Raw genomic sequence first — 22,274 nt, 5'->3', positions numbered from 1 at the left:
GTTGACTCGCCGTCAGAGCCGGCGGCCGTCTCATCACCAGATCCAGATCCTTCAGAGAGTCCTCCATGGACACATCCCACGAAAGCATGCCTCAAAGTAGGTAAAGCCCGGGCGGGTCGTGCACGCTGAGCCGTCTCGATGAGACCGGCGCAGAAATCCGGCTCAGGGCCCGGCTCACGGATCTTGCCAATGAAGACATGGATTCCGCCGAAGGGGACCCGGTACCCGTACTCGATTGAGCCGGCGTCGGGGCCCCAGTTTGCATCGTCGATGTAGAGCTTGCCGCGATGACTCTTGGTCATCCGGCCCACAGCGTATCCCTTGAGCCCTTCAAAGCTGCCCTTCAAGAACTCAAATCCACCGTGCGCCAGCCCCACCGTGGGCGCCAACTGTCGTGGAATTGTCACATCAGATGTCCTCGTGCAAGGACTTAGTCGTGGAGCCATCGCAGCTAGGAAGCTTAAAGGGGTTAAACGGGACAAGGAACACGAGGGTTATACTGGTTCGGCCCCTTGCGGTGAAGGTAAAAGCCTACGTCCAGTTGAGGTAGTCTTGATTAGGGTTTCGACGACCAGGAGCTAAACCGTCCTGCCTGGTTATCGATTTGGTCTTACTTGTCCTTAAACCGCCGCCAGGTCGTCCCTTTATATAGAGAGGTTGACGCCCAGCGGCTTTCAGAGTCCCGGCCGGCTCATAACAGTGTCCGGCTCGGACTCTTAACTATTCTTGCCTTACACTACAAGTCTCACCCTAACGGCGGTTATCACTACGGGCCTTCTGCCATCTCCGGGTCTTAAGCCCATTATTGACCCGTCGTCTTCAAGTTTGGTACTGGGCTTCGCGTGATGACCATTATGACGTAACCCGGCCCCTCCTGGGCAGGTGACTCCAATGGTTATATCCTCAACAGTAATGCATGATCCCGTGACCAAACACTTGGTCACATTGACCTCATTATGATGATGCATTACCGAGTGGGCCCAGAGATACCTCTCCGTCATACAGAGTGACAAATCCCAGTCTCGATCCGTGTCAACCCCACAGACACTTTCAGAGATACCTGTAGTGTACCTTTATAGTCACCCAGTTACGTTGTGACGTTTGGTACACCCAAAGCACTCCTACGGCATCCGGGAGTTACACGATCTCATGGTCTAAGGAAATGATACTTGACATTGGAAAAGCTCTAGCAAACGTACTACACGATCTTTGTGCTATGCTTAGGATTGGGTCTTGTCCATCACATCATTCTCCTAATGATGTGATCCCGTTATCAATGACATCCAATGTCCATAGTCAGGAAACTATGACTATCTGTTGATCAACGAGCTAGTCAACTAGAGGCTTACTAGGGACACGTTGTGGTCTATGTATTCACACATGTATTACGATTTCCGGATAACACAATTATAGCATGAATAATAGACAATTATCATGAACAAGGAAATATAATAATAACCATTTTATTATTGCCTCTAAGGCATATTTCCAACAGTCTCCCACTTGCACTAGAGTGAATAATCTAGTTACATTGTGATGAATCGAACACCCATAGAGTTCTGGTGTTGATCATGTTTTGCTCTAGGGAGAGATTTAGTCGACGGATCTGCTACATTCAGGTCCGTATGTACTTTACAAATATCTATGTCTCCATTTTGAACACTTCCACGAATGGAGTTGAAGCGACGCTTGATATGCCTGGTCTTCCTGTGAAACCTGGGCTCCTTGGCAAGGGCAATAGCTCCAGTGTTGTCACACAAGAGAGCCATCGGGCCCGACGCATTGGGAATCACCCCTAGGTCGGTAATGAACTCCTTCATCCAGATTGCTTCTTGCGCTGCCTCTGAGGCCGCCATGTACTCCGCTTCACATGTAGATCCCGCCACGACGCTTTGCTTGCAACTGCACCAGCTTACTGCCCCTCCATTCAAAATATACACGTATCCGGTTTGTGACTTAGAGTCATCCAGATCTCTGTCGAAGCTAGCATCGACGTAACCCTTTACGACGAGCTCTTCGTCACCTCCATAAACGAGAAACATATCCTTAGTCCTCTTCAGGTACTTCAGGATATTCTTGACCGCTGTCCAGTGTTCCATGCCGGGATTACTTTGGTACATTCCTACCAAACTTACGGCAAGGTTTACATCAGGTCTGGTACACAGCATGGCATACATAATAGACCCTATGGCTGAGGCATAGGGGACGACACTCATCTTTTCTCTATCTTCTGCCGTGGTCGGGCATTGAGCCGTGCTCAATTGCACACCTTGCAATACCGGCAAGAACCCCTTCTTGGACTGATCCATATTGAACTTCTTCAATATCTTGTCAAGGTACGTACTCTGTGAAAGACCAATGAGGCGTCTTGATCTATCTCTATAGATCTTGATGCCTAATATATAAGCAGCTTCTCCAAGGTCCTTCATTGAAAAACACTTGTTCAAATAGGCCTTTATACTTTCCAAGAATTCTATATCATTTCCCATCAATAGTATGTCATCCACATATAATAAGAGAAATGCTACAGAGCTCCCACTCACTTTCTTGTAAACACAGGCTTCTCCGTAAGTCTGTGTAAACCAAACGCTTTGATCATCTCATCAAATCAAATGTTCCAACTCCGAGATGCTTGCCCCAGCCCATGGATGGAGCGCTGGAGCTTGCATACCTTGTTAGCATTCTTAGGATCGACAAAACCTTCCGGCTGCATCATATACAATTCTTCCTTAAGAAAGCCGTTAAGGAATGCCATTTTGACGTCCATTTGCCATATCTCATAATCATAGAATGCGGCAATTGCTAACATGATTCGGACGGACTTCAGCTTCGCTACGGGTGAGAAAGTCTCATCGTAGTCAACCCCTTGAACTTGTCGATAACCCTTAGCGACAAGTCGAGCCTTATAGATGGTCACATGACGATCCGCGTCTGTCTTCTTCTTAAAGATCCATTTGTTTTCTATCGCTCGCCGATCATCGGGCAAGTCAGTCAAAGTCCATACTTCGTTTTCATACATGGATCCTATCTCGGATTTCATGGCTTCTAGCCATTTGTCGGAATCTGGGCCCGTCATTGCTTCTTCATAGTTCGAAGGTTCACCGTTGTCTAACAACATGATTTCCAGGACAGGGTTGCCATACCACTATGGTGTGGAACGTGTCCTCGTGGACCTACGAAGTTCAGTATTAACTTGATCCGAAGCACCTTGATCATCATCATTAGCTTCCTCTCTAGTCAGTGCAGGCACCACATGAACATCTTCCTGAGCTGCGCTACTTTCTTGTTCAAGAGGTAGTAGTTCATCAAGTTCCACTTTCCTCCCACTTACTTCTTTCGAGAGAAACTCTTTCTCCAGAAAGGACCCGTTCTTGGCAACAAAGATCTTGCCTTCGGATCTGAGGTAGAAGGTATACCCAATGGTTTCCTTAGGGTATCCTATGAAGACGCATTTTTCCGACTTGGGTTCGAGCTTTTCAGGTTGAAGTTTCTTGACATAAGCATCGCATCCCCAAACTTTTAGAAATGACAGCTTAAGTTTCTTCCCAAACCATAATTCATACAGTGTCGTCTCAACGGATTTCGACGGAGCCCTATTTAAAGTGAATGCGGCAGTCTCTAAAGCATAGCCCCAAAATGAGAGCGGTAGATCGGTAAGAGACATCATAGATCGCACCATATCCAATAGAGTGCGATTACGACGTTCGGACACACCGTTTCTTTGAGGTGTTCCAGGCGGCGTGAGTTTTGAAATTATTTGACATGTCCTTAAGTGTGTGCCAAATTCGTGACTCAAATATTCTCCTCCACGATCTGATCATAACAACTTTATTTTCCTGTCACGTTGATTCTCAACCTCACTCTGAAATTCCTTGAACTTTTCAAAGGTTTCAGACTTGTGTTTCATTAGGTAGACATACCCATATCTACTCAAGTCATCAGTGAGAGTGAGAACATAACGATAGCCACCGCGAGCCTCAACACTCATTGGACCGCACACATCAGTATGTATGATTTCCAATAAGTTGGTTGCTCGCTCCATTGTTCCGGAGAACGGAGTCTTGGTCATCTTACCCATGAGGCATGGTTCGCACGTGTCAAATGATTCGTAATCAAGAGACTCCAAAAGTCCATCTGCATGGAGCTTCTTCATGCCTTTGACACCAATGTGACCAAGACGGTAGTGCCACAAGTATGTGGGACTATCATTATCAACCTTACATCTTTTGGTATTCACACTATGAATATGTGTAACATTACGTTCGAGATTCATTAAGAATAAACCATTAACCAGCGGGGCATGACCATAAAACATATCTCTCATATAAATAGAACAACCATTATTCTCGGATTTAAATGAGTAGCCATCTCGAATTAAACGAGATCCTGATACAATGTTCATGCTCAAAGCTGGCACTAAATAACAATTATTGAGGTTTAAAACTAATCCCGTAGGTAAATGTAGAGGTAGCGTGCCGACGGCGATCACATCGACCTTGGAACCATTCCCGACGCGCATCGTCACCTCGTCCTTCGCCAGTCTCCGCTTATTCCGCAGCTCCTGTTTTGAGTTACAAATATGAGCAACTGCACCGGTATCAAATACCCAGGAGCTACTACGAGTACTGGTAAGGTACACATCAATTACATGTATATCACATATACCGTTGGTGTTGCCGGCCTTCTTGTCCGCTAAGTATTTGGGGCAGTTCCGCTTCTAGTGACCACTTCCCTTGCAATAAAAGCACTCAGTCTCAGGCTTGGGTCCATTCTTTGGCTTCTTCCCGGCAACTGGCTTACCGGGCGCGGCAACTCCCTTGCCGTCCTTCTTGAAGTTCTTCTTACCCTTGCCTTTCTTGAACTTAGTGGTTTTATTCACCATCAACACTTGATGTTCCTTTTTTATCTCCACCTCCGCTGATTTCAGCATTGAATATACCTCAGGAATGGTCTTTTCCATCCCCTGCATATTGAAGTTCATCACAAAGCTCTTGTAGCTTGGTGGAAGCGACTGAAGGATTCTGTCAATGACCGCGTCATCCGGGAGATTAACTCCCAGCTGAGTCAAGCGGTTGTGCAACCCAGACATTTTGAGTATGTGCTGACTGACAGAACTGTTTTCCTCCATCTTACAACTGAAGAACTTGTCGGAGACTTCATATCTCTCGACCCGGGCATGAGCTTGGAAAACCATTTTCAGCTCTTCGAACATCTCATATGCTCCGTGTTGCTCAAAACGCTTTTGGAGCCCCGGTTCTAAGCTGTAAAGCATGCCGCACTGAACGAGGGAGTAATCATCAGCACGTGACTGCCAAGCGTTCATAACGTCTTGGTTCTCTGGGATGGGTGCTTCAGCTAGCGGTGCTTCTAGGACATAATCTTTCTTGGCAGCTATGAGGATGATCCTAAGGTTCCGAACCCAGTCCGTATAGTTGCTGACATCATCTTTCAGCTTGGTTTTCTCTAGGAACGCGTTGAAGTTGAGGGCAATGTGGGCCATTTGATCTACAAGACATATTGTAAAGATTTTAGACTAAGTTCATGATAATTAAGTTCATCTAATCAAATTATTCAATGAACTCCCACTCAGATAGACATCCCTCCAGTCATCTAAGTGAAACACGATCCGAGTCAACTAGGTTGTGTCCGATCATCACGTGAGACGGACTAGTCAACATCGGTGAACATCTTCATGTTGATCGTATCTTCTATACGACTCATGCAAGACCTTTCGGTCTTTCGTGTTCCGAGGCCATGTCTGTACATGCTAGGCTCGTCAAGTCAACCTAAGTGTATTGCGTGTGTAAATCTGGCTTACACCCGTTGTATTCGAACGTTAGAATCTATCACACCCGATCATCACGTGGTGCTTCGAAACAACGAACCTTCACAACGGTGCACAGTTAGGGGGAACACCTTCTTGAAATTATTGCGAGGGATCATCTTATTTAAGCGACCGTCGTTCTAAGCAAATAAGATGTAAAACATGATAAACATCACATGCAATCAAATAGTGACATGATATGGCCAATATCATTTTGCTCCTTTGATCTCCATCTTCGGGGCGCCATGATCATCTTCGTCGCCGGCATGACACCATGATCTCCATCATCATGATCTCCATCATCGTGTCTTCATGAAGTTGTCACGCCAACGATTACTTCTACTTCTATGGCTAACGTGTTTAGCAGTAATGTAAAGTAATTTACATGACGTTATTCAATGACACGCAGGTCATACAAAAAATAAAGACAACTCCTATGGCTCCTGCCGGTTGTCATACTCATCGACATGCAAGTCGTGATTCCTATTACAAGAACATGATCAATCTCATACATCACATATATCTCATTCATCACATCCTTTTGGCCATATCACATCACAAGGCACATGCTGCAAAAACAAGTTAGACGTCCTCTAATTGTTGTTGCATGTTTTTACGTGGCTTCTATAGGTTTCTAGCAAGAACATTTCTTACCTACGTAAAACCACAACGTGAGATGCCAATTTCTATTTACCCTTCATAAGGACCCTTTTCATCGAATCCGTTCTGACTAAAGTGGCAGAGACAGACACCCGCTAGCCACCGTATGCAACTAGTGCATGTCAGTCGGTGGAACCTGTCTCACGTAAGCGTATGTGTAAGGTCGGTCTGGGCCGCTTCATCCCACGATGCCGCCGAAACAAGATAAGACTAGTAGTGGCAAGAAAAATTGACAACATCTACGCCCACAACAAGTTTGTGTTCTACTCGTGCATAGAAACTACGCATAGACCTAGCTCATGATGCCACTATTGGGGATCGTAGCAGAAATTTAAAATTTTCTACGCATCACCAAGATCAATCTATGGAGTCATCTAGCAATGAGAGAGAGGAGTGCATCTACATACCCTTGTAGATCGCGAGCGGAAGCGTTCAAGTGAACGGGGTTGATGGAGTCGTAATCGTCGTGATCCAAATCACCGATGACCGAGCGCCGAACGGACGGCACCTCCGCGTTCAACACACGTACGGAGCAGCAACGTCTCCTCCTTCTTGATCTAGCAAGGGGGAAGGAGAGGTTGATGGAGATCCAGCAGCACGACGGCCTGGTGGTGGAAGTAGCGGGATTCCGACAGGGCTTCGCCGAGCGCTGCGGGAGGAGGGAGAGGGAGGGAGAGGGATGCGCCAGGGGCTATGGTGCAGCTGCCCTCCCTCCCCCCTCCTATATATAGGCCTCCTGGGGGGCGCCAGCCCTGGGAGATCTGATCTCCAAGGGGGGCGGCGGCCAAGGGGTGGCTTCCCCCCCCCCCCAAGCCAAGTGGGGGGCGCCCCCACCCCTAGGGTTTCCAACCCTAGGCGCAGGGGCAAGCCCAAGGGGGGCGCACCAGCCCACCAGGGGTTGGTTCCCCTCCCACTTCAGCCCATGGGGCCCTCCGAGATAGGTGGCCCCACCCGGTGGACCCCCGGGACCCTTCCGGTGGTCCCGGTACAATACTGGTAACCCCCGAAACTTTCCTGGTGGCCGAAACTGGACTTCCTATATATAATTCTTCACCTCCGGACCATTCCGGAACTCCTCGTGACATCCGGGATCTCATCCAGGACTCCGAACAACTTTCAGGTTACCGCATACTAATACCTCTACAACCCTAACGTCACCGAACCTTAAGTGTGTAGACCCTACGGGTTCGGGAGACATGCAGACATGACCGAGACGACTCTCCGGTCAATAACCAACAGCGGCATCTGGATACCCATGTTGGCTCCCACATGTTCCTCGATGATCTCATCGGATGAACCACGATGTCGAGGATTCAATCAATCCCGTATACAATTCCCTTTGTCAATCGGTACGTTACTTGCCCGAGATTCGATCGTCGGTATCCCAATACCTCGTTCAATCTCATTACCGACAAGTCACTTTACTCATACCGTAATGCATGATCCCGTGACCAAACACTTGGTCACATTGAGCTCATTATGATGATGCATTACCGAGTGGGCCCAGAGATACCTCTCCGTCATACGGAGTGACAAATCCCAGTCTCGATCCGTGTCAACCCAACAGACACTTTCAGAGATACCTGTAGTGTACCTTTATAGTCACCCAGTTACGTTGTGACGTTTGGTACACCCAAAGCACTCCTACGGCATCCGGGATTTACACGATCTCATGGTCTAAGGAAATGATACTTGACATTGGAAAAGCTCTAGCAAACGAACTACACGATCTTTGTGCTATGCTTAGGATTGGGTCTTGTCCATCACATCATTCTCCTAATGATGTGATCCCGTTATCAATGACATCCAATGTCCATAGTCAGGAAACTATGACTATATGTTGATCAACGAGTTAGTCAACTAGAGGCTTACTAGGGACACGTTGTGGTCTATGTATTCACACATGTATTACGATTTCCGGATAACACAAGTATAGCATGAACAATAGACAATTATCATGAACAAGGAAATATACTAATAACCATTTTATTATTGCCTCTAGGGCATATTTCCAACATCAATGTGTGTATATATGCTTTCCATTCTGTATATGTGGATGATAATAGCTAGATTCAAATTAGTATACCAAAACAGATAGAAAATGGAATTCATAATATATAGTATATTAATTGTTCATTAGTTCATCACAGAATATATATATATATATATAATATCATCACATATACGTTATGATACTTAACTACTAGGTACAATGCATAAAATTGAAAACGAACAATACTAAAACTAATAATCCCTCCTGGGGCCAGTATTTCGGCAGCCCCTCGCCAGCAACTCCCTGGTGCGCAGCGTCTTCCCAGTGCGGAGGCAGTACTCCGACTCCTCCGCCTCGCAGCGCTTGACGTACCGATCTGCCTCTTGCTGGCGGACACACGCAGCCGATCTTGGCATTTCGTTGGGCGCCCACCGGAGCTCCTCGATGGCGGCACGCTGGACCTTATCGGCCCACCTCCACGTAGCGACGAGGCGCCCAGCGCCTATGACCTTCCTCGCAAAGTACCCGTCTTCGTACACCTCCTCGGCACGACGACGTGCCCGCCCCCAAAGCTCCGCCGCCTCCTTTTTTCAGGCGGCATCACGGGCTTCACAGGCCGCCTGGTACCTGGCTTCCTCCTCCGCCATCTCCTTCTTGAACGCCACTTGCCTGGATTTCTCAACCGGCGGCAGCGACATCCGCAGACAAAGATTGTACTGGCCCCAAAACCAATCCAAAGTTAGGGGGTCCGGTGCAACCTCATCAGGCGCCGCATAGGGGTCCTCGTTGCTGCTAATCGAGTGAGCGTCCTCGGGGGGACGGCGACTCCTCGTCGGCGCGTGGGCAGGCCGGCGGCGCCATGGCAGAGATTTGAGAGAGAGAGAGGGGGGGGCAAGCAAGGGGAGGATGTAGATGAGAATGCAGGCGGGACGACATGAGCAAGGTAGTATTTATTAGCGGCTGGATTCTAGATCGACAGGCCCAGTACACACGCCGGTTGCCGGTATTTACGAGTACTATAGTTTGAATTACACACGATTCCCGCAGCAAAATCCATGTGTGAACATAATAGCTGACGGTTTCCAATACAGAACCGTGCCTGATTAATGATCCCCGCCAATCACCTACAAAACCTCGAGCCGCGAGATAGAGTGCCAATCGTGTGGGGGCCGGTTGTCTTGCCAGATATTTATATTTTCTTTTTTGAACACCAGATATTTACATCGTCTGATGATTTTTTAACTCGCACACAAGTACACAAAAATATGATTTTTCAAACCGTTTTGGTTAGGCGTTGCATGTAGATGTAGTTCAAATTTGAATTACGGTCATTAAATGGTTAGAAAATCACTTAAATGTCTTTAAAAGGTCAAATGACCCCTGAAATTTTCCAAATTTTCACATGAGAGTTGTATTAGTGCACGTTAAACGTAGGTAAAAATTTGAAGGCCGTAAGAAGAAGCTATCTCCCGTCCATCATCAAACATGCATTGTTCCCTCTCGAAACCACGAACCTTCTAGTGAGTTGATCCGGTTTGTGAGGGTTGTGTGTCCAAACTTTCATCAAAAAGGCAAAAAAAATTACCACATCATCTTGGTGGCATGACATTAAATCAAGCAAGGTTTCATGTTCATGGAACTCCATGCATGTGCCCATGCCTTGAGACCAATATGTTTGAAAATTCCTTCTAATTTACTGCACATGGAATTAACTCGCACACAAGTACACAAAAATATGATTTTTCAAACCGTTATGGTTAGGCGTTGCATGTAGATGTAGTTCAAATTTTAATTACGGTCATTAAATGGTTAGAAAATCACTTAAATATCTTTAAAAGGTCAAATGACCCCTGAAATTTTCCAAATTATCACATGACAGTTGTATTAGTGCACGTTAAACGTAGGAAAAAATTTGAAGGCTGTAAGAGGAAGCTATCTCCCATCCGTCATCAAACATGCATTGTTCCCTCTCGGAACCACGAACCTTCTAGTGAGTTGCTCCGGTTTGTGAGGGGTGTGTGTCCAAACTTTCGTCAAACAGGCCAATTTTTTTACCACATCATCTTGGTGGCATGACATTAAATCAAGCAAGGTTTCATGTTTTTCTGATCATTTTTTAATTTTTTGAAATTAAATGCCATGGCACTCCATGCATGTGCCCATGCCTTGAGACCAATATGTTTGAAAATTCCTTCTAATTTACTGCACATGGAACTAACTCGCACACAAGTATCGAAAAATATGATTTTTCAAACCACTATGGTTAGGCGTTGCATGTAGATGTAGTTCAAATTTGAATTACAGTCATTAAATGGTTAGAAAATTACTTAAATGTCTTTAAAAGGTCAAATGACCCCTGAAATTTTCCAAATTTTCACATCACAGTTGTATTAGTGTATGTTAAACGTAGGAAAAAATTTGAAGGCCGTAAGAGGAAGCTATCTCCCGTTCGTCATCAAACATGCATTGTTCCCTCTCAGAACCACGAACCTTCTAGCGAGTTGCTCCGGTTTGTGAGGGGTGTGTGTCCAAACGTTCGTCAAACATGCCAATTTCTTTACCACATCATCTTGGTGGCATGACATTACATCAACCAAGATTTCATGTTTTTCTGATCATTTTTTTATTTTTTGGAATTAAAATGCCACATCACTCCATGCATACATATGCATGTGTCCATGTCATGAGACCAATATGTTTGAAAATTCCTTCTAATTTACTGCACATGGAACTAACTAGCACACAAGTACAGAAAAATATGATTTTTCAAACCGCTATGGTTAGGCGTTGCATGTAGATGTAGTTCAAATTTGAATTACGGTCATTAAATGGTTAGAAAATCACTTAAATGTCTTTAAAAGGTCAAATGACCCATAGAATTTTCCAAAATTTGACATTGCAGTTGTAGTAGTGCACATTAGACGTAGAAAAAATTTGAAGGCCGTAAGAGGAAGCTATCTCCCATTCGTCATCAAACATGCATTGTTCCCTCTCGGAACCACGAACCTTCTAGCGAGTTGCTCCGGTTTGTGAGGGGTGTGTGTCCAAACTTTCGTCAAACATGCCAATTTCTTTACCCATCATCTTGGTGGCATGACATTACCTCAACCAAGGTTTCATGTGTTTCTGATTTTTTTGGAATTAAAATGCCATGTCACTCCATGCATACGTATGCATGCATGTGTCCATGTCGTGAGACAAATATGTTTGAAAATTCCTTCTAGCTCACTGCACATGGAATTAACTCGCACACAAGTACACAAATATGATTTTTCAAACCGTTTTGGTTAGGCATTGCATGTAGATGTAATTCAAATTTGAATTACGGTCATTAAATGGCTAGAAAATCACTTAAATGTCTTTAAAAGGTCAAATGACCCCTAGAATATTCAAAAATTGCACATTACAGTTGTAGTAGTGCACGTTAGAGGTAGAAAAAAATTGAAGGCTGTAAGAGGAAGCTATCTCCCGTTCATCATCAAACATGCATTGTTCCCTCTCGGAACCACGAGCCTTCTAGTGAGTTGCTCCGGTTTGTGAGGGGTGTGTGTCCAAATTTCGTCAAACAGGCCAATTTTTTTAGCACATCATCTTGGTGGCATGACATTAAATCAAGCAAGGTTTCATGTTTTTCTGATCATTTTTTCATTTTTTGGAATTAAAATGCCATGGCACTCCATGCATGTGCCCATGCCTTGAGACCAATATGTTTGAAAATTCCTTCTAATTTACCGCACATGGAACTAACTAGCACACAAGTACAGAAAAATATGATTTTTCAAACCGCTATGGTTAGGCGTTGCATGTAGATGTAGTTCAAATTTGAATTACGGTCATTAAATGGTTAGAAAATCACTTAAATGTCTTTAAAAGGTCAAATGACCCATAGAATTTTCCAAAATTTGACATTGCAGTTGTAGTAGTGCACATTAGACGTAGAAAAAATTTGAAGGCCGTAAGAGGAAGCTATCTCCCATTCGTCATCAAACATGCATTGTTCCCTCTCGGAACCACGAACCTTCTAGCGAGTTGCTCCGGTTTGTGAGGGGTGTGTGTCCAAACTTTCGTCAAACATGCCAATTTCTTTACCCATCATCTTGGTGGCATGACATTACATCAACCAAGGTTTCATGTGTTTCTGATTTTTTTGGAATTAAAATGCCATGTCACTCCATGCATACGTATGCATGCATGTGTCCATGTCGTGAGACAAATATGTTTGAAAATTCCTTCTAGCTCACTGCAAATGGAATTAACTCGCACACAAGTACACAAATATGATTTTTCAAACCGTTTTGGTTAGGCATTGCATGTAGATGTAATTCAAATTTGAATTACGGTCATTAAATGGCTAGAAAATCACTTAAATGTCTTTAAAAGGTCAAATGACCCCTAGAATATTCAAAAATTGCACATTACAGTTGTAGTAGTGCACGTTAGAGGTAGAAAAAAATTGAAGGCTGTAAGAGGAAGCTATCTCCCGTTCATCATCAAACATGCATTGTTCCCTCTCGGAACCACGAGCCTTCTAGTGAGTTGCTCCGGTTTGTGAGGGGTGTGTGTCCAAATTTCGTCAAATACGCCAATTTTTTTAGCACATCATCTTGGTGGCATGACATTAAATCAAGCAAGGTTTCATGTTTTTCTGATCATTTTTTAATTTTTTGGAATTAAAATGCCATGGCACTCCATGCATGTGCCCATGCCTTGAGACCAATATGTTTGAAAATTCCTTCTAATTTACTGCACATGGAACTAACTAGCACACAAGTACAGAAAAATATGATTTTTCAAACCGCTATGGTTAGGCGTTGCATGTAGATGTAGTTCAAATTTGAATTACGGTCATTAAATGGTTAGAAAATCACTTAAATGTCTTTAAAAGCTCAAATGACCCATAGAATTTTCCAAAATTTGACATTGCAGTTGTAGTAGTGCACATTAGACGTAGAAAAAATTTGAAGGCCGTAAGAGGAAGCTATCTCCCATTCGTCATCAAACATGCATTGTTCCCTCTCGGAACCACGAACCTTCTAGCGAGTTGCTCCGGTTTGTGAGGGGTGTGTGTCCAAACTTTCGTCAAACATGCCAATTTCTTTACCCATCATCTTGGTGGCATGACATTACATCAACCAAGGTTTCATGTGTTTCTGATTTTTTTGGAATTAAAATGCCATGTCACTCCATGCATACGTATGCATGCATGTGTCCATGTCGTGAGACAAATATGTTTGAAAATTCCTTCTAGCTCACTGCACATGGAATTAACTCGCACACAAGTACACAAATATGATTTTTCAAACCGTTTTGGTTAGGCATTGCATGTAGATGTAATTCAAATTTGAATTACGGTCATTAAATGGCTAGAAAATCACTTAAATGTCTTTAAAAGGTCAAATGACCCCTAGAATATTCAAAAATTGCACATTACAGTTGTAGTAGTGCACGTTAGAGGTAGAAAAAAATTGAAGGCTGTAAGAGGAAGCTATCTCCCGTTCATCATCAAACATGCATTGTTCCCTCTCGGAACCACGAGCCTTCTAGTGAGTTGCTCCGGTTTGTGAGGGGTGTGTGTCCAAATTTCGTCAAACAGGCCAATTTTTTTAGCACATCATCTTGGTGGCATGACATTAAATCAAGCAAGGTTTCATGTTTTTCTGATCATTTTTTAATTTTTTGGAATTAAAATGCCATGGCACTCCATGCATGTGCCCATGCCTTGAGACCAATATGTTTGAAAATTCCTTCTAATTTACTGCACATGGAACTAACTAGCACACAAGTACAGAAAAATATGATTTTTCAAACCGCTATGGTTAGGCGTTGCATGTAGATGTAGTTCAAATTTGAATTACGGTCATTAAATGGTTAGAAAATCACTTAAATGTCTTTAAAAGGTCAAATGACCCATAGAATTTTCCAAAATTTGACATTGCAGTTGTAGTAGTGCACATTAGACGTAGAAAAAATTTGAAGGCCGTAAGAGGAAGCTATCTCCCATTCGTCATCAAACATGCATTGTTCCCTCTCGGAACCACGATCCTTCTAGCGAGTTGCTCCGGTTTGTGAGGGGTGTGTGTCCAAACTTTCGTCAAACATGCCAATTTCTTTACCCATCATCTTGGTGGCATGACATTACATCAACCAAGGTTTCATTTGTTTCTGATTTTTTTTGGAATTAAAATGCCATGTCACTCCATGCATACGTATGCATGCATGTGTCCATGTCGTGAGACAAATATGTTTGAAAATTCCTTCTAGCTTACTGCACATGGAATTAACTCGCACACAAGTACACAAATATGATTTTTCAAACCGTTTTGGTTAGGCATTGCATGTAGATGTACTTCAAATTTGAATTACGGTCATTAAATGGCGAGAAAATCACTTAAATGTCTTTAAAAGGTCAAATGACCCCTAGAATTTTCAAAAATTGCACATTACAGTTGTAGTAGTGCACGTTAGAGGTAGAAAAAATTGAAGGCTGTAAGAGGAAGCTATCTCCCGTTCATCATCAAACATGCATTGTTCCCTCTCGGAACCATGAGCCTTCTAGTGAGTTGCTCCGGTTTGTGAGGGGTGTGTGTCCAAAGTTTCGTCAAACATGCCAATTTTTTTACCACATCATCTTGGTGGCATGACATTACATCAACAAGGTTTCATGTGTTTCTGATTTTTTTATTTTTGGAAGTAAAATGCCAAGTCACTCCATGCTTAATTGTGTCATAGCCGTTAGACCAATATGTTTGAAAATTCCTTCCAATTTACTGCACATGGAATTAAATCGCCCACAAGTACACGAAATATGAGTTTTCAAACCGTTATGGTTAGCTGTTGCATGTACATGTAGTTCAAATTTCAATTGCGGTCATTAAATGGCTAGAAAATCACTTAAATGTCTTAAAAGGTCAAATGACCCCTGAAATTTTCCAAAATTTGACATGACAGTTGTATTAGTACTACAAAATTTCTCGTTCATTTAAAACACCATCCGTTGGCACTTTACTCCAAATTCGTCTTTCACAGCTAATAAAAAATATCTACAACATCACACACAGTTGTTTTCTAGGAACCGTTTGCGATGAAAGTATTTGGGTCTATTTAAGTCTCCCTCCTTAAGCTTCGCCGGCTCTTCTGCTCTAGTGCCGGCAACCCCCGAATGCATGAATCCCGATCCCCATTCCCGCACCCCCTCCTAGCAAATATGAAGTCGTGGAAACGCTTCGTGAAGGCCCGTACGATGGCCGCGTCCCCCCAAGCATCGCCGCCTGTGCCGAGAGCGCGGCCGCCTACGCCGAGAGTGCCGCCGCATCCGCATTGAGCGCGGCCACTTCCGTCGAGAGGGCGTCTACGGCAGCTGACAGGGCAGCTTAGACGGCTGCAGCTGCTAGTGTGACGGCGGCTGCAAACACTGAGAGCGCTCGAGCTGCCGTCCGTGCCGCTGATATCGCCCTGGCCCTGGTCGAGGCCATCCACGCCAAGATCGAGGATGCACACGCCAAGATATTCCAGGCCACCTCGGACTCCAGCATGCAACCCATGACTGAAAAGGCGGCGGTGGCCATGGAGCACCTGCTTCCTCATGAGGTCGCGGAGCGGGAGCTGGAGATGCAGGAGGCGGCGGAGATCGAGGAGCACCGGGAGGAGGAGTTGCGCGTGGCCGAGGTCGAGGTAGAGAAGAGTCTGTCCGTCGAGGAATCGTTGGGGTCGTGTGGGAAGGACCCCCCTATCACCCACACTCACTTGGCGACGGTTCCAAATGCCATCACGGAAAGGGGTTAAAACCGTTTGTTTAGGACTGACGCGCACCAGTGTAGAACTTATGCATCTACATTAGAAGTACTCCTAGCTTCTGTATCATTGAACTTGCTGTGTAACAAGTGTATATTTTTTCAACAACAGTCTTTTAATCTTTCGAACTGATGCAACTATACGACATGTACTATTATAATTAACAACATACAACTTGAAGTGGTAGCTGAACCTTATATAAAGCCTAGTAGCTACTTGGACTGATGCATAAGTTTATGTTTTTTTACTTGAACTGAAGCTAGCATATTAGAGGTACTGACAGTAACCTCGACATCCAAATTGTGCATCAAGTGGCAGGGGTGTAATGAAGTGATGCAAGCATTTGCAATGTACTATCAGCTTCTGCATCATAGGAACATGTGCCACTGATGCAGCACACATGTAGTACTGATGAATCTAATAGTGTAACATGTAGGCAGAGCATAGTGTGTGCAATTTTTAAATTGAATCTTCTGCATAGCAGGACTGATGAACTGATGAACTGACACAAACATGGTATTTTTCTTCAGGCAAACCCAGACATGAAAACATTTTTTGAACTGATCATTTGTGCTTCAGTAGCAATCAGGCAGATTCAATTTTGAGGAAAATTAGTGTGGGAAGTAGACATCACCTCCAGTGGCATGTTCTTGGATCAGACTTCTTCTTCCTCTCGTGGGTGGTGTACTTGCATAATCTTGGAAGGCAGTGCCATTGATGCAGGCAAGGAGCTTGGGGAGACAACGGCGCTCCTGCTTGTGGTGGAGCTCCGGCGACGGGGCTGGTGTCGGAGATCACGGATCCGTCGAAGGAGCTCCAGCGAGGGAGAGGCTGGTGGCGGGGATCACGGCCCCGTAGAAGGAGCTCCGGCGAGAGGGGTAGGCAGGAGGCGGGGATCATGGCCCCGTCGAAGGAGCTCTGGCGAGGGGGAGGCGAGGACCACGACCCCGTCGAAGGAGCTCCGGCGAGGGGGGAGGCGGGAGGCGAGGACCACGTCGCCGTCGTTGCTTTGCCAGCGAGGAAGGGGATGGCAGCGGCGGATACGTCGGCGGCCAGTCACGGCGCCGCGGGCTCCCTCGCTCCGGCTGACGCCGTCCTCGCTCATCCATGATGGTTGCCTCCGGCGGAAGGAGGTGGGTTGGGTTCGGGCTGGGTCGGGGGAATCTACGGTGTAGGCGCATCGCGTCCTTATAGGGCCGGGGGGTAACAGAATATTATTCTGTTACTAGTAACAGAATAGTCCAGCCCTATATATATACACACACACATATATATATAGGCAATGAAGAACACCATTCGAATGGTTGAAGAAATTGCAAACTTGAAGAATTTGAAAATTGAAGAATTTGCAAAAAGAGAAAAAACTCAAATTGAATATTTTCAACTTTTGTTGGTGGCGTGACCCACCGTATAAGAATGATGATTTCAGACGTCATGTACAATTGTCGTAGGGCTTTGAGAATCAAATTCTTCATTAATTTATTCACACTTAGAGGGTTAGTCTTCATTGATTGAAGAAAAATGTTACTTCGTGCGTTGCACATCTAAGTCATCAAGTTTGCATAAGTGTTAAGATGTGTGTCCTTTCAAAGAACATTCGAGGATTCTAAGATATTTAGCTCACACCGCAACTTGCTAAATCTCTTCACATTCAAGGGCTTTGTGAAGATATCTGCCAGCTAGTCTTCAGTCTTCACGTGGTCGATGGAGATGTCGCCCTTCAACACATGATCTCGAAGAAAATGATGACGAATCTGGATGTGCTTTGTCTTCGATTGTTGAACTGGGATATGAGCAATCTTGATGGCACTCTCATTATCGCAGTAGAGTGGCACATTCTTCATATTGATGCAATAGTCCTTGAGGGTTTACTTCATCCATAGCAATTGAGCACAGCAAGAACCAGCAGCAATGTACTCAGCTTCAGCAGTAGAGAGTGATACGTAGTTCTGCTTCTTCGAGGACCAACATACTAAGGATCGTCCGAGTAAATGGCATGTGCCTTGAAGGAAATATGCCCTAGAGGCAATAATAAAGTTGTTATTTATATTTCCTTATATCATGATAAATGTTTATTATTCATGCTAGGATTGTATTAACCGGAAACTTAGTACATGTGTGAATACATAGACAAAACTGAGTGTCCCTAGTATGCCTCTACTTGACTAGCTCGTTTATCAACGATGGTTATGTTTCCTAAACCATAGACATGTGTTGTCATTTGATGAATGGGATCACATCATTAGGAGAATGATGTGATGGACAAGACCCATTCGTTATCTTAGCATTATGATCGTTACAGTTTCATTGCTACTGCTTTCTTCATGACTTATACATGTTCCTCTGACTATGAGATTATGCAACTCCCGAATACCGGAGGAACACCTTGTGTGCTATCAAACGTCACAACGTAACTGGGTGATTATAAAGATGCTCTACAGGTGTCTCCAAAGGTGTTTGTTGGGTTGGCATAGATCGAGATTAGGATTTGTCACTCCGTGTATCGGAGAGGTATCTCTGGGCCCTCTCGGTAATGATCATCACTATTAGCCTTGCAAGCAATGTGACTAATGAGTTAGTTATGGGATGATGTATTACGGAACGAGTAAAGAGACTTGCCGGTAACGAGATTGAACTAGGTATGTTGATACCGACGATCGAATCTCGGGCAAGTAACATACCGATGACAAAGGGAACAACGTATGTTGTTATGCGGTTTGACCGATAAAGATCTTTGTAGAATATGTAGGAGCCAATATGAGCATCCAGGTTCCGCTATTGGTTATTGACCAGAGATGTGTCTCGGTCATGTCTACATAGTTCTCGAACCCGTAGGGTCCGCACGCTTAACGTTCGATGATGATTTGTATTATGAGTTATGTGATTTGATGACCGAAATTTGTTCGGAGTCCCGTATGAGATCACGGACATGACGAGGAGTCTCGAAATGGTCGAGCCATAAATATCGATATATTGGAAGGCTATATTCGGACATCGGAAAGGTTCTGAGTGGTTCGGGTATTTTTCGGAGTACCGGAGAGTTACGGGAATTCGCCGGGGGAAGTATTGGGCCTTCATGGGCCTTAGTGGAAAGGAGATGTGACGCACGGATAATTAAGCTACAGTAACCCTTTACTAATGATGCCACGTCACTTCGATTACTGGTGCTAATCTCGCGTTAGTTTGAAACCGATTCAAATTCAAATTCAAAATCAAGCAAACAATAAAAAAATTGAAATATTAAAACTAAAATGTTTGGAGTGAACCAAAAATTGCATAGGTAATTAGGGTGGAGAAACCACATTTTTATAAGATAATTAAATGCACTCAGGTAATTAAAACAACAGCTAAAACATTAATAAAATGCCTTTTATAAATTATATAATATTAAGACATCTTAATTAGGGGTCAAACTTTTTGTCGCAGTGGGTTTAAACATAATACTAATTTAGAAGTTTGTTTTGTATTCCAGTTAAACTAAAATACATTAAAGACTAAAACAAAACAAATAAATAAAAGAAAAGGAACAAAAGGAGAAAACAAAACGAAAAGAAAGGAAAAGAAAGCACCCCCCCCCCCACTGGGCTCCGGCCCAGCAGGCCACCAGCCCAACTGGGCCATCTCCCAGCCAAGCCGGCCCACCCCGGCCTACACATACCCCCCACCGAACCGAACCCTAGCCCTGCACCCCCACGACCCCAACTCTCTCTCTCTCTGGCCCCCCCCCCACTCTCGCTGGATCTGGATCGGGAGGGCCCGATCCCGACAAGACCTGGCCAAACGGGCCGGCCCGACACGGCATGGCCCAGCCCGTGCTAATCGTGCCTGGCCCGGCACGGCCCGCCGTGGCACGTTTAATAGCCGGGCCGTGCCGTGCCGGCCCACGGGCGTGGCTCTCTGGCCTAGGCACGGCCTGATTATTAAATGGGCCAGCCCGTGGCACATTTAGCAAGCTGGCCCATCTGAGTTTTAGCCTGTTGGGCTGTATTTTAGGCCTATTGGGCTGTAATTTAGGTCATATATATAAAAAATCTGAAAAAAATTAAACGGGCCGTGCCGTGCCGGCCCGCGTGCCCAGCCTCCAGGCCCAGGCATGGCCCATGGCGTGCCGTGTGCCGGGCCTAGCCCATTTAGCTCGGGTCGTGCCGTGCCTGGGTCGTGCCGTTCCTACGTGCTACCGGGCCGGCCCAGTTAGCATGGCCCGTTTGGCAAGCTATAATCCCGACGCCCCTCGCCGGAGCTGCCGTGCCGTCGCCGCTCGCCGGACTGTCGCGTCCTCATCTCCTCCCCAACGAGCTACCACGAGCCTCGCCGCCCCGATCCCCTGCAACGGGGGTGAGCCACAACCCCTCTGCCTCCTCTCTCCTGTGGTCACCACGTCTCGCCCCGCCGTGCCGCTCACGCTCCCCACCATGGCCATCGCCCGCGTCGGCGACATGGCCACGCGCCCGCGTCAGCCAATCCCTGCCGTCCCGCGCCCGAGCTCGCACTCTGGCAACTCCTGGCCTCCTAGCCGTACTCGGCGACGCTCGCAACCGCGTTGTGCCTCGCCCAGCCGCGCCCTACCGCTCGCCCCGCCGCCCGCACCTCTGCCCGTTGCCGCCCGTGTGGGCCGTGCCTACGACCCCCGCTCCTGTCGCCGCTGACACCGGTCTGGTGGAGCGCCGGCCACCCCTCGGCTACCATGCCATTCGCGGCGCCGTCCGCTCCCCAACGCGCCCGTGCGCGCCTTCTCTCGTCGCCGGAATCGGCCGGCCGGAGCCCCCTCTGTCGCACCAGCTAGCGCCAACGATAGCCATTGCCGCGGCCTAATTAGTGCTAAGCTAATTACCCACCCCCCTACTTAATTAGCCCCACTAACCCAGCCCCTGTTAAAAAGAGAGAGAAGGAAAAATGTAGTTAAAAATAATAAAAATAATTAATTAATTAATTTAATTGCCTTGATTAAATTAGTTAATCTTAATTAATTAACCTAATCCTGTTAAGCTAAATTAACTAGGTTAATTAGTAGATCAGAGAATGACATGGGGCCCCACTCCCTGTTGACCAGTCAAACTTTGACTGGTCAACTGGGCCCCCCTGGCCCACATGTCAGCCATAGTGTACATTCTATGTACACAGGGCTGGGTACCCGTAGCAATTTATTCATTTAATTTCGAATTCAAATAAATCCAGGAAATTGGAAGAAACAATTAAAACTTTGAAAATTAATATAAAATAATCCATAGCTCGGATGAAAATACTTTGTACATGAAAGTTGCTCAGAACGACAAGACGAATCCGAATATGCAGCCCGTTCGTCCGCTACACACCCTAGCATAGCAAACACGCAACTTTCCCCCTCCAGTTTATCTGTCTGAAGACGCGAAACTCCGGGAATACTTTCCCGAATGCTTTCCCCGTTCGCCGGTAGCACCTAGTACTTCGTTAGCTCACCCTATCACCGTGTATTGCCTCGTTATGTTTTGTGATGCTATGTTTGCATTATATTTATTGTTTCTTCCCCCTCTTCTCTCCGTTAGACTAGGAGACTGACGCCGCTGCTGGTGCCCCGATCGACTATGTTGTTGACGACCCCTACTTGCCAGAGCAACCCGGCAAGCCCCCCCCCTTGATCACCAGATATCGTCTATTCCTTCTCTCTACTGCTTGCATTACAGTAGTGTAGCATGTTACTGCTTTCGGTTGATCCTATTCTACTGCATAACCTGTCAGTGTTGCTACAGTTGTTACCCTTACCTGCAATCCTAAATGCTTAGTATAGGATGCTAGTATTCCATCACTGGCCCTACACTCTTGTCCGTCTGCCATGCTATACTACTGGGCCGTGATCACTTCGGGAGCTGATCACGGGCATGTGCTATATACTTTATACTGTTACATTACTTATGATACTGTTCGGAGATGGGGACTGAAGGGGCAGGTGGCTCCATCCCGGTAGAGGTGGGCCTAGGTCCCCGACGGCCCCCGACTGTTACATTGTGGTGGAGCGATAGGGCAGATTGA

The sequence above is a fragment of the Triticum aestivum genome, chromosome 4D, assembly GCF_018294505.1.
Source record: "Triticum aestivum cultivar Chinese Spring chromosome 4D, IWGSC CS RefSeq v2.1, whole genome shotgun sequence".
Taxonomy (NCBI): Eukaryota; Viridiplantae; Streptophyta; class Magnoliopsida; order Poales; family Poaceae; genus Triticum; species Triticum aestivum.
The sequence above is the reverse complement of the archived record's forward strand: the minus strand, read 5'-3'. Positions refer to the sequence as shown.